This window comes from Arachis ipaensis, chromosome B04, assembly GCF_000816755.2.
Source record: "Arachis ipaensis cultivar K30076 chromosome B04, Araip1.1, whole genome shotgun sequence".
NCBI classification, from domain to species: domain Eukaryota; kingdom Viridiplantae; phylum Streptophyta; class Magnoliopsida; order Fabales; family Fabaceae; genus Arachis; species Arachis ipaensis.
Window position 1 is genome coordinate 81,301,149 of NC_029788.2, and position 6,457 is coordinate 81,307,605.

The following is a 6,457-nucleotide window of genomic DNA, read 5'->3' on the forward strand; positions in this document are numbered from 1 at the left end:
CGGACCAAATAGATTGGACCGATTCCAAACCGGATCCAAGGCCCAATATATAAACCCAACTTTAGCCACCCTTCTCCTACATTTTTCCCCATCCACGTTCACTACAAAAAAAAAGGTTAAAATGGCAGTTTTTTAAGGTAATTACGGCGGTTACAACCGCCATTATTACCGAAAATGGCACCCCCAAGAAACGCCGGAATTCTGGGCGTCATTCTGGTTATTACGGCGGTTTTTTGGCGGTTAAAACGGCGGTTAATATTTTAACCAAATAAAATGGCGGTTTTGTTGTTGTTTATAATGGCGGTTTGTAACCGCCGTTTTTACCTGGATTTAATGGCATCTTCTCGTTTAAAATGGCATTTATAACCGCCGTTTTTACCTGGGTTTATTGGCATCCTTCTCGTTTAAAATGTCGTTTATAACCGCCGTTTTTACCTGTATTTAATGGCATCCTTTTCGTTTAAAATGGCATTTTTTAACTGCCGTTTTTACCAGGATATAATGGCACCATTTTCGTTTAAAATGGCATTTTTTAACTGCCATTTTTACCAAGATATAATGGCACCATTTCCGTTTAAATGGCATTTTTAGCCGTCGTTTTTACCTAATTGCAATTTTATACTTTTTAAAATGAGATTGAAACTATGTATTTAAAGTGACATTTTTAGAACTCAAACTTTAAAATCTCATAATAACCAAAAAGCATAACCTTAAATCAAACATCATAACAAGATTTTTAATTCATACACAGTCTCCAAAAATAAAAAATCATAATCCAAAAACAAAGTATCAAAGATAACATTTTTCAATAATTTGTCTTAACATATATCTATAATACTTAATACATAAAATCTTTATCATACAAGATCATGCTTCCTTGTTGCTCGCTCCAGAAGACCTACTTTCTAACTCTCTTGGTGATAGAATCTCACTCTCTTGATCCAATCCCTACAACAAAAATATAATTATGAGCACAATAAAAAAGGATATAAAACTGAATTTGAAACTATTAATATAAAATTATTCAATCAAAAAAGAAAAGAGGATCAAATTTCTGGTCAACAAGGTCCCTCATCATCTTCAAAATTAGACCTTGAACTAAGATTAGGGCTTGAGCCTCCACAAGGATCTAATTCATCATCAGCTAGCTACTACTTCAATCTAATTCTGATTATTATAATATTAACTTAGCTTCTTTAAAATGTTTTTTAACTTTGTGCACCCTTCATACAATTGTTCATTGCCATCTTCTAACAACTTGTAAAATTAATCATTTTCTCCATTGTGCTCTTCATTTGCTGCATTGTTTCCATCTCCATCTTTTATGTTGTCTTCATCTCCATCTCCATCTTCATTCAAGTCAGGTCCAGCAACTCCAAACGCGTCATTGAGCATTGTTGCCATTGGATGCTGAGATGTCGAATCATCTTGTACAATATGACTAGTTTGATGAACTTGTGACCCAACTCCAACTACCTCTTCACCATGCCAATACCAAACTTTGTAGTTTTCTGGAAATGGCTTGACTATTAAATGTTCAAAAACTTTCTCTCTTGTTTGCCACTTGCCAAAACCACACACTGGACAAGGGCATTTAATCTGACGACCCGCGAGAGATCGATGCTCAAAAGCAAAATCCAAAAACTTGTTTAAACCATCTTTATACTCATGCGTGGTTTGTGGTTTTCCAATCCATGACTTATCGATTGACATGACTAAGAGGGACTACAAATAGGGATTTTAAAAAATCTATTCATTAAAATTCTATATATATTCTAAAGGCAAGAAATTTATTCTTTTATATGCAAATTAGATATTAAAAACTTGCTTAAATAGTATTTAAAAAAAATATAAAAAAATTATAATAACCTCTTTCAAATGATAATTCCCTTCTTTTTTCTTTTTCAGCAAATATTAAAACTTGAAGCTTTCAAAGTAAAGTAGCTAGCAGCAAGAGTTGAAGAAGATCTAAAACCTGTTTCAAATAATCAGCATGCATGTGGTCAACTAGAATGACATATTGATATATAATCTTTTTATATATTTATATAAAAAAATAGACCAAAATTTTCAACTCAAAATAATAAGAAATGTATAAACTCATAACAGTGTGCAGCCTACAATAGAAATGGAAAAACTACTTGCAGGTCTGACATCTATGAGGTAAAGAAGAAATTTTAGAAGTGTAGATGAAAGTTGCAAATGATTTAATTTTGCCTTGTTCATACTATTTTAAACAAAGACTAACAAAATTATAAATAAAAAAAATTTGTTAATGCAGTGACCAAAATATCTTCTTGTATATTATGTCTTGATTAACTCTTAATTAATAGCAGCTTATATAATAGTAATAGAGTTAGTGAGAAAGAAGAACTTTGAAAGAAATCTGAATTGTGTGTTTGTATTGCACTCCCTTCACAAAATATATTTATAAAAATTCACTCACAGAATATAGTGGAGCCCAAAAATCTTTGACAGGATAATGATTTGGGATTTGTATGTATATATTTGGCCTTATGCATTAGTCCTGTAGCATTATTGTCCACGTTTTTTAAATTCAATTGAATGATCCCTCTATATATATAGTTATATACTATATATAGTCTATGCCAATTGCTGGACCCAATTATGTCCTTTCAATTATTTGAAAAGATTAATATAGAACAGGAATAACAACAATAAGAAAAGCAAACACACTACAAATTAGGATCAAATTACATATACTTAGAGATGACAAAAAAAATTCGAACTGCGGGTACTTGTAAAAATTACTCGCGATAGAAAAAAAATTAGAGATCCATTAAATATTTACAAAGATGGAAGATTTATCACTACGAATAAATAGAAATGGTGGCAGAAATTAAAGTATCTATCTTATGAAAATTCGTTAAATTCTACTAAAGTGAAATTATTTAAATACTTCTTATATATACGATGTAAGTATATGTTTAACTCTTTTTTTTCAGTTTTATTTAAAAACAAATTAAATTAAAAATGATGTATATAATATCTAAATATGCACTAATTAACTATTTAAATTTATATCATTATATAAAGGGAGATTTGAAATTCCAAGGACTCTTGTGAATGAGGAGTATGCTGACAGTTACTTTACAGAAGAGAAAGGCAAGAGGAATCTGCTTCTTCAAAGTTCATTGACTTGTGCAATCTTAAACAATTATTTCATTCTATTAATCTGTTTGACAAGTTTAATCTTTTCATCAATTAATATATTTAAATATAGCTTATTTTTAAAAATCTTAAAGAAATTGGTGATTGGAACCAGCAAGTATAATTAAAGGTACAAATACAAATTATTACAATATCCTATCTTTGCAATATATGAAATTAAATTAATTTTTATAACACTAGTTTGTTTTTTTCTGAGAAGCCAAGTTATTTGTATTATTTGAATGAGTAGGAAAAAATCTGTCTAGAAAGGAGACAAGGCATGGCAAACAAGATACTGAAGAATTTATAGCAGAGACATGTGATGTTAAAATCATAAGAGAAGGAGAGGAAGTAATTGATCAGAAATATAATCATGTGAATTGCATAGTAAATGAACAATTTACTATGATAGAAATATAATCATAAATAATTACCTTATTGTTTTGTTGCTCTAGACCATATACTAACAAGGTGTTAACAAGGTGTCTCCCTCTCAGCATTACCAAATTTGATTCAGTGATTTTGATATCACTATCCTTTTTACTCAAATATATTTGAAAGCTTTCTACTTACAGCATTAAATTCCTGAAACTAAAGCCACACAACACAACACAACACAACAACAGCAACTAAGAAATAATACATTAAAAAGACTCAGACAACCAGTAGAATTTATTGCTTTTTACCAACACTTTTAGTTATTAATCAAATTTCTTTAGTACTGAGAATTCCTTTTTTTTTTCGTCTTTCATTTCCCTTGATAAATATATCTACTAGAATAACACATTTACACATTTATTATTCATGATCTTAAGAACACATTTGCCAAATTTGCATTATTGACCGCTGAGGCTGACCAATGGCGAAGTAATTCAATAGGATCATATAAATTCATGTATTTATATCATAAGAAAAAGCATCTATTGCAAGTTCATCAAAGTCAAACATTCTAGCATGAAAAAAAAAATCAATTTTACCAATTTTCATAGATAAAAAAAGAAAGAAAGAATCTTCAAAGTTATACTACTCCCAACATGTTAATGTATGGACAAAGAGCCTATAAAAATTTGGTTACTGAAAGATGGCCTGCATTTATCTGCTAGTATGCACCTTCAATAAAGTAATTTCATTGTCGCATAAGTTTTTTATTTTATTTTATCTTTAAGATAGTGAATTTAAAATTTAATTAATTTTGTCTATGCAACAACTAATGATTAGATATGAATGTTTTAAGTTGCATAAAAACTAACTATATTGTATACAACAAATACAGATTAAGGCATCTACTATGATGGATTTGCATGATACTGACATCATGTCTATAAAGCATATCAAAGGGGTGAAAGGACATCTACTGATCGATGGAGACATCTTCAATTCTTGTATTTTTATTTGATTTGATATAATTTTAACCTTTCTGTCTTCAAAATCTATACAAGATTATGGTTTGGAGAATGAAGAGAACTTAGATTCCTATGGCTACAAATGAAATCCGACACCATTTTATTCCCTAATCCTTTTAAAAAGCAGAATTAATTAACTCTTCTAAACAGCAATCAGCAGGGATTTGAAGGACAGTTCACACACATGGGACCAAAAGAAAATTTGCTAATGTGTCTAAGTGCAAGGGTTCAGTTAATGCAAAAAACATTGAACAAAGTAAGGGCAGCAGAGCTAAACAACTACAGAGATAAACAGCATAGCTTTGCTTAAAAGAACCAAAAAAGAACCAAAGAGGCAAATAGAGAAATTGAAATTGGAGCAGTTTTTTCTGAGATCTAAGATCTGAGATCGGAGATCAGAGAAACATCTTAATAGAAGTAAGCAATAGAAGATCTGAGTTCAGAGAGAGAGAGGAGGGAGTAAAGTTAAGAAAGAAGACATGAGATCGTCGTCAATCACCCCCGCACCAACGTTAATCCAATGCTTCAAGGAAGACCCAAAAATCCCTAACAGAGCTGCAGAGAAACAAAAACCCCCCAAAAATCAGCACCAAAAGCTTTGAAACCCTAACCCAAACAAAAACAAATAAATTGGTGCCTTCTGAAATCGAAATGCTAAGATCAGTAGCCACCAGAACCTTGCCTCTCGCCGGAATCTTCGTCTCCACAGCACAAAAGAAAAAACAAAATAAAACAGCATCTCAATTTAACTTGAGAGGGAGAGGTACTTGGAGAGATCGTAACCGGCGGAGAGAGGAGAAACCCTAGAAGGAAGAACGGCGTTGTTGGAGAGCTTCTTTACACGGAGGACATGATGAACGTTGTTTGTTCAGAGAGGATATCGTAACCAGAGCGTTGTTCAGAGAGGAGATGATGAACGTTATTTCTTACCTTTACGTTGTTTGTTGGTGTAATCAGATCGTAACCAGAGAGGAGAAGCCCTAGCTAGAACGAAGAACGGCGTTGAATGAGCCAGGATTACAATTTTTTTCATTTTATATGCGTGTGAAAACGGCGGTTCAAACCGCCATAATCACCATAACCGCCAAAATATATAAAGCCAATTACAGCAGCAGCAACAATTGCCATAATGTCTCGATATTATGGCGGTTCTTTAAAACCGCCTTAATATCAATGCCATTTTAACTCTTTTTTTTGTAGTGGTTGAAGAGGAGAGATTGAAGCTTCAAGAACACCAAACCCTTGCTCCAAAAATTCAATTCCACGTAACTTTCAATCTAGAGCTCCGATTAACGAGCCATCAGCGGCCACGCATTCGTCTTGAAATTCTCTACAAAATTCACTAAAAATTTTGGTAAGAACCTAGCAATATTTTACTCAGCCACTCTCTCCTAAATTTTGAATTTGAGATTTTGGAATTTGAGAGATTTTGTGATTTTGATGGTTTAGGGAAACCTTAGCAGTGGATAATCACTTGGTTATATCCACTTGACCCATGGGTAATGGTAAAAAAAATCCTAATCCTTGTGAATTGGTGATTTAGTAAGCTCTATGTTGATTATTGTGATACTGTCTGAGTTAGATTGTACCTCTTGTTATTTTTGAGTTCAATTTGGCGGTTTGGAATAAAGTTCAGGTGATTGTGCATATGGAATTGGAAATTGTGACTTGGAGCTAGTGAAGGAGAGGAAATTTGAGATGTTTTTGGCTAGGGAGGAATCGATCAAGGTATGGTTTTGGTTTCTCATAATTAATGTTTAATGTCACGTGAAAACTTAGGCTAGTTGACTATAGGATAAGTTGAATTATATGAATAATTGAGGATTAGTGATTTTGTTGCAAATTATTAAATGAATTGGTTGTTTTGATTGAGTATGTGTGGT

General features: G+C 32.1%; 1 long non-coding RNA gene across 1 annotated transcript; it reads right to left on the bottom strand.

The window, feature by feature from the left end:
- On the bottom strand, positions 693–4,821 carry LOC110271100. The gene is made up of 3 exons (XR_002361239.1): positions 3,606–4,821; positions 1,870–1,975; positions 693–948 (listed from the first exon to the last, which is right to left on the bottom strand). It is a non-coding gene; the product is annotated as an uncharacterized LOC110271100 (long non-coding RNA).